Raw genomic sequence first — 13,020 nt, forward strand, 5'->3', positions numbered from 1 at the left:
TGCACTGCCCAAAACCCTAAAACGCCACCCCCTGCACAATACCCTACACTGTCCGAACATGACTGCACTGCCCCAAACCCAAAAACGCCACCTCCTGCACAACATCCTACACTGCCCGAACACCACTGCACTGTCCCAAACCCTAAAACGCCACCCCCTGCATGACACCCTACACTGCCCGAACACCACTGCACTGCCCCAAACCCTAAAACGTCACGCCCTGCACGACACCCTACACTGCTCGAACACCACTGAACTGCCGCAAACCATAAAATGCCACCCCTGCACGACCCCCTACACTGCCCGAACACCACTGCACTGTTCCAAACCATAAAACGCCAGCCCCTGCACAACCCCTACACTGCCTGAACACCAATGCACTGCCCCAAACCCTAAAACGCCACCCGCTGCATGACCCCCTACACTGCCCGAACACAACTGCACTGCCCTAAACCCTAAAACACCACCCCTAGCCCGACCCCCTATACTGCCCGAACAACACTGCACTTCCCTAAACCCTAAAATGCCACCTCCTGCACGACACCCTCAACTGCCCGAACACGACTGCACTGCCCCAAACCCTAAAACGCCACCCCCTGCACAACACCCTACACTGCCTGAACACCACTGCACTGTCCCAAACCCTAAAACGACACCCCCTGCACGACACCCTACACTGCTCGACCACCACTGCACTGCCGCAATCCCTAAAATGCCACCCGTTCACGACACCCTACACTGCCCGAACACCACTGCACTGCCCCAAACCCTAAAACGCCACCAGCTGCACGTCCCCCTACACTGCCCGAACACCACTGCACTGCTCCAAACCCTAAAACGCCACCCCCTGCATGACCCCCTACACTGCCCGAACACCACTGCACTGCCCCAAACCCTAAAATGCTACCCCCTGCACAACCCCCTACACTGCCCGAACACTACTGCTCTGCCCTAAACCACCACCCCCAGCACGACCCCCTACACTGCCCAAACACCACTGCACTGCCCTAAACCCTAAAACACCACCCCCAGCACGACCCCCTACACTGCCCGAACACCACTGCACTGCCCCAAACCCCAAAACGCCACCCCCTGCACAACCCCCTACACTGCCCGAACACCACTGCACTGCCACAAAACCTAAAAAGCCACCCCCTGCACAACCACCTACACTGCCTGAACACCACTGCACTGCCCCAAACCCTAAATTGCCACCCCCTACACTGCCCGAACACAACTGCACGGCCCCAAACCCTAAAACGCCACCCCCTGCACGACACCCTACACTGCCCGAACACAACTGCACTGACCCAATCCCTAAAACGCCACCCCCTTCACGACACCCTACACTGCCCGAACACAACTGCACTGCCCCAAACCCAAAAATGCCACCCCCTGCACGACACCCTACACTGCCCGAACACCACTGCACTGTCCCAAACCCTAAAACGCCACCCCCTGCACGACACCCTACACTGCCCGAACACCACTGCACTGCCCCAAACCCTAAAAACGCCACCCCCTGCACTACACCCTACACTGCCCGTACACCACTGCACTGCCCCAAACCCTAAAATGCCACCCCCTGCATGACTCCCTACATTGCCCGAACACCACTGCACTGCGCCAAACCCTAAAATGCCACCCCTGCACGACCCCCTACACTGCCCGAACACCACTGCACTGCCCCAAACCCTAAAATGTCACCCCCTGCACAACCCCTACATTGCCTGAACACCACTGCACTGCCGCAAACCCTAAAACGCCACCCGCTGCACGACCCCCTACACTGCCCGAACACCACCGCACTGCCCAAACCCTAAAAATCTACCCCCTGCACGATCCCCTCCACTGCCAAAACCCCACTGCACTGCACCAAACCCTAAGTTGCCACCTCCTACACTGCCCGAAAAGCACTGCACTGCCCCAAACCCTAAAACGCTACCCCTGCATGACCCCCTACACTGCCCAAACACCACTGCACTTCCCCAATCCCTAAAACGCCACCCCCTGCATGACGTCCTGCACTGCCCGAACACCACTGCACTGCCCCAAACCCTAAAACACCACCCCCTGCACGACCCCCTACACTGCCCGAACACCACTGCACTGCCCCAAACCCTAAAACACCCCCCCTGCATGACCTCCTACACTGTTCGAACACCACAGCACAGCCCCAAACCCTAAAACACCACCCCCTGCATGACCCCCTACAATGCCCGAACAACACTGCACTGCCCTAAACCCTAAAACACCACCCCTGCATGACCCCCTACACTACCCGAACACCACTGCTCTGCCCTAAACCACCACCCCCAGCACGACCACCTACACTGCCCGAACACCACTGCACTGCCCTAAACCCTAAAACACCACCCCCAGCACGACTGCCTACACTGCCCAAACACCACTGCACTGCCCTAATCCGCAAAACACTACCCCCCTGCAAGACCCCCTATACTGCCCGAACACCACTGCACTGCCCCAAACCCTAAAACGCCACCCCCTGCATGACACCCTACACTGCCCGAACACGACTGCACTACCCCAAACCCTAAAACGCCACCCCCTGCACGACACGTTACACTTCCCGAACACCACTGCACTGCCCCAAACCCTAAAACACCTCCCCTGCACGACCCCCTACACTGCCTGAACACCACTGCACTGCCCCAAACCCTATACTGCCACCCCCTACACTGACCGAAAACCACTGCACTGCCCCAAACCCTAAAATGCCACCCCTGCACGACCCCGTACACTGCCCAAATACCACTGCAATTCCCCAAACCCTAAAATGCCACCCCCTGCACGACCCCCTACACTGCCCGAACACCACTGCACTGCCCCAAACCCTAAAACACCACCCCCTGCACAAACCCCTGCGCTGCCCGAACACCACTGCACTGCCTTAAACCCTTAAACGCCACCCCTGCATGACCCCTACACTGCCCAAACACCATTGCACTTCCCCAAACCCTAAAACGCCACCCCCTGCATGACCCCTTACACTGCCTGAACACCACTGCTCTGCCCTAAACCACCACCCCCAGCACGACCCTCTACACTGCCCGAACAACACTGCACTGCCCTAAACCCTAAAACGCCACCCCCAGCATGACCCCCTACACTGCCCGAACACAACTGTACTGCCCTAAACCCTAAAATGCCACCCCCAGCACGACACCCTACACTGCCCGAACAGCACTGCACTCCCCTAAACCCTATAACGCCACCCCCTGCATGACACCCTACACTGCCCGAACACGACTGCACTGCCCCAAACCCTAAAACGCCACCCCCTGCACAACACCCTACACTGCCCGAACACCACTGCAATGTCCCAAACCCTAAAGCGCCACCCCCTGCACGACACCCTACATGGCCTGAACACCACTGCACTGCCCCAAACCCTAAAACTCCACCCCTGCATGACACCCTACACTGCCCGAACACGGCTGCACAACCCAAACCCTAAAATGCCCTCCCCTGCACGACACGTTACGCTTCCCGAACACGACTGCACTGCCCCAAACCCTAAAACGCCATCCCCTGCACAACACCCTACACTGCCCGAACACCACTGCACTGTCCCAAACCCTAAAACGCCACCCCCTGTAGGACACCCTACACTGCCCGAACACCACTGCACTGCCCAAACCCTAAAACGCCACGCCCTGCACGACACCGTACACTGCCCGAACACCACTGCACTGCCGCAAACCATAAAACGCCACCCCTGCACGACCCCCTACACTTCCCAAACACCACTGCACTGCCCCAAAGCCTAAAACGCCAGCCCCCGCACAACCCCTACACTGCCCGAACACCACTGCACTGCCCCAAACCCGAAAACGCCACCCGCTGCATGAACCCCTACACTGCCCGAACACAAATGCACTGCCCTAAACCCTTAAACACCACCCCTAGCACAACCTCCTACACTGCCCTTACACCACTGCACTTCCCTAAACCCTAAAACGCCACCCCCTGCACGACACCCTACACTGCCCGAACACGACTGCACTGCCCCAAACCCTAAAACGCCACCCCCTGCACGACACCCTACACTGCCTGAACACCACTGCACTGTCCCAAACCCTAAAACGCCACCCCCTGCACGACACCCTACACTGCACGAACACCACTGCACTGCCGCAATCCCTAAAATGCCACCCCTTGCACGACACCCTACACTGCCCGAAAACCACTGCACTGCCCCAAACCCTAAAACGCCACCCCCTGCATGACACCCTACACTGCCCGAACACCACTGCACTGCCCCAAACCCAAAAATGCCACCCTGGCACGACCCCCTACACTGCCCGAACACCACTGCACTGCCCCAAACCCTAAAACAACACCCCCTGCACAACCCCTACACTGCCCAAACACCACTGCACTGCCTCAAACCCTAAAACGCCACCAGCTGCACAACCCCCTACACTGCCCAAACACCACTACACTGATCCAAACCCTAAAACGCCACCCCCTGCACGACCCCCTACACTGCCCGAACACCACTGCACTGCCCCAAACCCTAAAACACTACCCCCTGCACAACCCACTACACTGCCCGAACACTACTGCTCTGCCCTAAACCACCACCCCCAGCACGACCCCCTACACTGCCCAAACACCACTGCAGTGCCCTAAACCCTAAAACACCACCCCCAGCACGACCCCCTACACTGCCCGAACACGACTGCACTGCCCCAAACCCTAAAAAGGTACCCCCTGCACAACCCCCTACGCTGCCCGAACACTACTGCTCTGCCCTAAACCACCACCCCCAGCACGACCCCTACATTGCCCAAACACCACTGCACTGCCATAAACCCTAAAACACCACCCCCAGCACGACCCCCTACACTGCCCGAACACCACTGCACTGCCCCAAACCCTAAAAAGGTACCCCCTGCACAACCCCCTACGCTGCCCGAAAACTACTGCTCTGCCCTAAACCACCACCCCCAGCAAGACCCCCTACACTGCCCAAACACCACTGCACTGCCATAAACCCTAAAACACCACCCCAGCACGACCCCCTACACTGCCCCGAACACCACTGCACTGCCCCAAACCCCAAAACGCCTCCCCCTACACGACCCCCTACACTGCCCGAACACCACTGCACTACCCCAAACCCTAAAACGCCACCCCCTGCACGACATGCTACACTTCCCGAACACCACTGCACAGCCCCAAACCCTAAAACACCACCCGCTGCACGACCCCCTACACTGCCTTAACACGACTGCACTGCCCCAAACCCTAAATTGCCACCCCCTACACTTAACGAACACCACTGCACTGCCCCAAACCCTAAAACGCCACCCCTGCACAACCCCCTACACTGCCCAAACACCACTGCAATTCCCAAAACCCTAAAACGCCACCCTCTGCACGATACCCTACACTGCCCGAAAACCAGTGCAATACCCCAAACCATAAAACGCCACCCCTGCACGACCCCCTACACTGCCTGAGCACCACTGCACTGCCCCAAACCCTAAAACGCCAGCCCCTGCACAACCCCTACACTGCCCGAACACCACTGCACTGCCCCAAACCCTAAAATGCCTCCCGCTGCATGACCCCCTACACTGCCCGAACACAACGGCACTGCCCTAAACCCTAAAACGCCACCCCCAGCACAACCACATACACTGCCCGAACAGCACTGTACTGCCCTAAACCCTAAATCGCCACCCCCTGCATGACACCCTACACTGCCCGAACACAACTGCACTGCCCCAAACCCTAAAACGCCACCCCTGCACAACCCCCTACACTGCCAAAACACCACTGCAATTCCCAAAACCATAAAACGCCACCCCCTGCACGACACCCTACACTGCCCGAAAACCACTGCACTACCCCAAACCATAAAACGCCACCCCTGCATGACCCCCTACACTGCCTGACCACCACTGCACTGCCCCAAACCCTAAAACACCAGCCCCTGCACAACCCCTACACTGCCCGAACACCACTGCACTGCCCCAAACCCTAAAATGCTACCCGCTGTATGACCCCCTACACTGCCCGAACACAACTGCACTGCCCTAAACCCTAAAACGCCACCCCCAGCACAACCACCTACACTGCCCGAACCCCACTGCACTGCCCTAAACCCTAAAACGCCACCCCCTGCATGACACCCTACACTGCCCGAACACAACTGCACTGACCCAAACCCTAAAATGCCACCCCCTGCACGACCCCCTACACTGCCTGACCACCACTGCACTACCCCAAATCCTAAAACGCTACCCCCTGCACAACCCCCTACACTGCCCGAACACTACTGCTCTGCCCTAAACCACCACCCCCAGCACAACCCATTACACTGCCCAAACACCACTGCACTGCCCGAAACCCTAAAACACCACCCCCAGCACGACCCCCTACACTGCCCGAATACCACTGCACTGCCCCAAACCCAAAAAAGGTACCCCCTGCACAACCCCCTACACTCCCCGAACACTACTGCTCTGCCCTAAACCACCACCCCCAGCACGACCCCCTACACTGCCCAAATACCACTGCACTGCCATAAACCCTAAAACACCACCCCCAGCACGACCCCCTACACTGCCCCAACACCACTGCACTGCCCCAAACCCAAAACGCCTCCCCCTACACGACCCCCTACACTGCCCGAACACCACTACACTACCCCAAACCCTAAAACGCCACCCCCTGCACGACATGCTACACTTCCCGAACACCACTGCACTGCCCCAAACCCTAAAACACCACTCGCTGCACGACCCCCTATACTGCCTTAACACGACTGCACTGCCCCAAACCCTAAATTGCCACCCCCTACACTGAACGAACACCACTGCACTGCCCCAAACCCTAAAACGCCACCCCTGCACAACACCCTTCACTGCCCAAACACCACTGCAATTCCCAAAACCCTAAAACGCCACCCCCTGCACGACACCCTACACTGCCCGAAAACCACTGCACTACCCCAAACCATAAAACGCCACCCCTGCACGACCCCCTACACTGCCTGATCACCACTGCACTGCCCCAAACCCTAAAACGCCAGCCCCTGCACAACCCCTACACTGCCCGAACACCACTGCACTGCCCCAAACCCTAAAATGCCTCCCGCTGCATGACCCCCTCCACTGCCCGAACACAACTGCACTGCCCTAAACCCTAAAACGCCACCCCCAGCACAACCACATACACTGCCCGAACACCACTGTACTGCCCTAAACCCTAAAACGCCACCCCCTGCATGACACCCTACACTGCCCGAACACAACTGCACTGCCCCAAACCCTAAAACGCCACCCCTGCACAACCCCCTACACTGCCGAAACACCACTGCAATTCCCAAAACCATAAAACGCTACCCCCTGCACGACACCCTACACTGCCTGAAAACCACTGCACTACCCCAAACCATAAAACGCCACCCCTGCACGACCCCCTACACTGCCTGAACACCACTGCACTGTCCCAAACCCTAAAACGCCAGCCCCTGCACAACCCTTACACTGCCCGAACACCACTGCACTGCCCCAAATCCTAAAATGCCACCCGCTGCATGACCCCCTACACTGCCCGAACACAATTGCACTGCCCTAAACCCTAAAACACCACCCCCAGCACAACCACCTACACTGCCCGAACACCACTGCACTGCCCTAAACCCTAAAATGCCACCCCCTGCATGACACCCTACACTGCCCGAACACAACTGCACTGCCCCAAACCCTAAAACGCCACACCCTGCACGACACCCTACACTGCCCGAACACCACTGCACTGTCCCAAACCCTAAAACGCTACACCCCTGCATCACACCCTACACTGCACGAACACCACTGCTCTGCCCCAAACCCTAAAACGCCACCCCCTGCACGACACCCTACACTGCCCGAACACCACTGCACTTCCCCAAACCCTAAAACGCCACTCCCTGCACAACACCCTACAGTGCCCGAACACCACTGCACTGCCCCAAACCCTAAAATGCCACCCCTGCACGACCCCCTACACTGCCCGAATACCACTGCACTGCCCCAAACCCTTAAACGCCACCCCCTGCACAACCCCTACACTGCCCAAACACCACTGCACTGCCGCAAAACCTAAAACGCCACCCGCTGCACGACCCCCTACACTGCCCAAACAACACTGCACTGCCGCAAACCCTAAAACGCCACCCCCAGCATGGCCCCCTACACTGCCCAAACACCACTGCACTGCCCTAAACCCTAAAACACCACCCCCAGTACGACCCCTACACCGCCCGAACACCACTGCACTGCCCTAAACCCTAAAACACCACCCCCAGCACGACCCCCTACACTGCCCGAACAAGACTGCACTGCCCTAAACCCTAAAACGCTACCCCACTGCCTGACCCCCTACACTGCCCAAACACCACTGCACTGCCCCAATCCCTAAAATGCCCCCCCCTGCATGACACCCTACACTGCCCGAACACGACTGCACTACCCCAAACCCTAAAACGCCACCCCCTGCACGACATGCTACACTCCCCGAACACCACTGCACTGCCCCAAACTCTTAAACGCCAGCCCTGCATGACCCCTACACTGCCCAAACACCACTGCACTTCCCCAAACCCTAAAACGCCACCCCCTGCACGACACCCTACACTGCCTGAAACCACTGCACTTCCCCAAACCCTAAAACACCACCCCCTGCACGACCCCCTACACTGCCTGAACACCACTGCACTGTCCCAAACCCTAAAACGCTACCCCCTGCATGACACCCTACACTGCACAAACACCACTGCACTGCCCCAAACCCTAAAACGCCACCCCCTGCACGACACCCTATACTGCCCGAACACCACTGCACTTCCCCAAACCCTAAAACGCCACCCCCTGCAGAACACCCTACACTGCCCGAACACCACTGCACTGCCCCAAACCATAAAATGCCACCCCTGCACGACCCCCTACACTGCCGGAACACCACAGCACTGCCCCAATCCCTAAAACGCCACCCCCTGCACAACCCCTACACTGCCCAAACACCACTGCACTGCCGCAAACCCTAAAACGCCACCCGCTGCACGACCCCCGACACTGCCCAAACAACACTGCACTGCCGCAAACCCTAAAACGCCACCCCCAGCACGGCCCCCTACACTGCCCAAACACCACTGCACTGCCCTAAACCCTAAAACACCACCCCAGCACGACCCCCTACACTGACCGAACAAGACTGCACTGCCCTAAACCCTAAAACGCTACCCCCCTGCATGACCCCCTACACTGCCCAAACATCACTGCGCTGCCCCAAACCCTAAAACGCCACCCCCTGCATGACACCCTACACTGCCCAAACACGACTGCACTACCCCAAACCCTGAAACGCCACCCCCTGCACGACATGCTACACTTCCCGAACACCACTGCACTGCCCCAAACACTTAAACGCCAGCCCTGCACGACCCCCTACACTGCCCGAACACCACTGCACTGCACCAAACCCTTAAACGCCACCACTGCACGACCCCTACACTGCCGAAACACCACTGCACTTCCCCAAACCCTAAAACGCCACCCCCTGCACGAACCCCTACACTGCCTGAACAGCAATGCACTTCCCCAAACCCTAAAACGCCACCCCCTGCACGACCCCCTACACTGCCTGAACACCACTGCACTGCCCCAAACCCTAAAACACCACCCCCTGCACGCCCCCTACACTGCCCGAACACCACTGCACTGCCCCAAACCCTAAAATGCCACCCTTGCAAAACCCCCTACACTGCCCAAACACCACTGCAATTCCCCAAACCCTAAAACGCCACCCCCTGCACGAGACCCTACACTGCCCGAAAACCACTGCACTACCCCAAACCATAAAACGCAACCCCTGCATGACCCCTACACTGCCTGAACACCACTGCACTGCCCAAAACCCTAAAACGCCAGCCCCTGCACAACCCCTACACTGCCCGAACACCACTGCACTGCCCCAAACCCTAAAATGCCACCCGCTGCATGACCCCCTACACTGCCCGAACACAACTGCACTGCCCTAAACCCTAAAACGCCACCCCCAACACAACCCCCTACACTGCCCGAACACCACTGCACTGCCCTAAACCCTAAAACGCCACCCCCTGCATGACACCCTACACTGCCCGAACACAACTGCACTGCCCCAAACCCTAAAACGCCACCCCCTGCACGACACCCTACACTGCCCGAACATCACTGCACTGTCCCAAACCCTAAAACGCTACCCCCTGCACGACACCCTACACTGCACAAACACCACTGCACTGCCCCAAACCCTAAAACGCCACCCCCTGCATGACACCCTACACTGCCCGAACAGCACTGCACTTCCCCAAACCCTAAAACGCCACCCCCTGCACGACACCCTACACCGCCCGAACACCACTGCACTGCCCCAAACCCTAAAATGCCACCCCTGCATGACCCCCTACACTGCCCGAACACCACTGCACTGCCCCAAACCCTAAAACGCCACCCCCTGCACAACCCCTACACTGCTCAAACACCACTGCACTGCTGCAAACCCTAAAACGCCACCCGCTACACAACCCCCTACACTGCCCAAACACCATTGCACTGCCGCAAACCCTAAAATGCCACTCCCAGCACGGCCCCCTACACTGCCAAAACACCACTGCACTGCCCTAAGCCCTAAAACACCACCCCCAGCACGACGCCCTACACTGCCCGAACACAACTGCACTGCCCCAAACCCTAAAACGCCACCCCTGCACAACCCCCTACACTGCCGAAACACCACTGCAATTCCCAAAACCATAAAACGCCACCCCCTGCACGACACCCTACACTGCCCGAAAACCACTGCACTACCCCAAACCATAAAACGCCACCCCTGCACGACCCCCTACACTGCCTGAACACCACTGCACTGTCCCAAACCCTAAAACGCCAGCCCCTGCACAACCCTTACACTGCCCGAACACCACTGCACTGCCCCAAACCCTAAAATGCCACCCGCTGCATGACCCCCTACACTGCCCGAACACAATTGCACTGCCCTAATCCCTAAAACGCCACCCCCAGCACAACCACCTACACTGCCCGAACACCACTGCACTGCCCTAAACCCTAAAATGCCACCCCCTGCATGACACCCTACACTGCCCGAACACAACTGCACTGCCCCAAACCCTAAAACGCCACCCCCTGCATGACACCCTACACTGCCCGAACACCACTGCACTGTCCCAAACCCTAAAACGCTACACCCCTGCATGACACCCTACACTGCAAGAACACCACTGCTCTGCCCCAAACCCTAATACGCCACCCCCTGCACGACACCCTACACTGCCCGAACACAACTGCACTGCCCCAAACCCTAAAACGCCACCCCCTGCATGACACCCTACACTGCCCGAACACCACTGCACTGTCCCAAACCCTAAAACGCTACACCCCTGCATGACACCCTACACTGCCCAAACACCACTGCACTGCCGCAAAACCTAAAACGCCACCCGCTGCACGACCCCCTACACTGCCCAAACAACACTGCACTGCCGCAAACCCTAAAACGCCACCCCCAGCATGTCCCCCTACACTGCCCAAACACCACTGCACTGCCCTAAACCCTAAAACACCACCCCCAGTACGACCCCCTACACCGCCCGAACACCACTGCACTGCCCTAAACCCTAAAACACCACCCCAGCACGACCCCCTACACTTCCCGAACAAGACTGCACTGCCCTAAACCCTAAAACGCTACCCCACTGCATGACCCCCTACACTGCCCAAACATCACTGCACTGCCCCAATCCCTAAAATGCCCCCCATGCATGACACCCTACACTGCCCGAACACGACTGCACTACCCCAAACCCTAAACCGCCACCCCCTGCACGACATGCTACACTTCCCGAACACCACTGCACTGCCCCAAACTCTTAAACGCCAGCCCTGCACGACCCCTACACTACCCAAACACCACTGCACATCCCCAAACCCTAAAACGCCACCCCCTGCACGACACCCTACACTGCCTGAAACCACTGCACTTCCCCAAACCCTAAAACACCACCCCCTGCACGACCCCCTACACTGCCTGAACACCACTGCACTGTCCCAAACCCTAAAACGCTACCCCCTGCATGACACCCTACACTGCACAAACACCACTGCACTGCCCCAAACCCTAAAACGCCACCCCCTGCACGACACCCTACACTGCCCGAACACCACTGCACTTCCCCAAACCCTAAAACGCCACCCCCTGCAGAACACCCTACACTGCCCGAACACCACTGCACTGCCCCAAACCATAAAATTCCACCCCTGCACGACCCCCTACACTGCCCAAACAACACTGCACTGCCCCAAACCCTAAAACGCCACCCCCAGCATGGCCCCCTACACTGCCCAAACACCACTGCACTGCCTTAAACCCTAAAACACCACCCCCAGTACAACCCCCTACACCGCCCGAACACCACTGCACTGCCCTAAACCCTAAAACACCACCCCAGCACGACCCCCTACACTGCCCGAACAAGACTGCACTGCCCTAAACCCTAAAACGCTACCCCACTGCATGGCCCCCTACACTGCCCAAACACCACTGCACTGCCCCAATCCCTTAAATGCCCCCCCCTGCATGACACCCTACACTGCCCGAACACGACTGCACTACCCCAAACCCTAAAACGCCACCCCTGCACGACATGCTACACTCCCCGAACACCACTGCACTGCCCCAAACTCTTAAACGCCAGCCCTGCATGACCCCTACACTGCCCAAACACCACTGCACTTCCCCAAACCCTAAAACGCCACCCCCTGCACGACACCCTACACTGCCTGAAACCACTGCACTTCCCCAAATACTAAAACACCACCCCCTGCACGACCCCCTACACTGCCTGAACACCACTGCACTGTCCCAAACCCTAAAACGCTACCCCCTGCATGACACCCTACACTGCACAAACACCACTGCACTGCCCCAAACCCTAAAACGCCA

Source organism: Triturus cristatus, chromosome 1_1 (genome assembly GCF_964204655.1).
Source record: "Triturus cristatus chromosome 1_1, aTriCri1.1, whole genome shotgun sequence".
In the NCBI taxonomy this organism is placed as follows: Eukaryota; Metazoa; Chordata; class Amphibia; order Caudata; family Salamandridae; genus Triturus; species Triturus cristatus.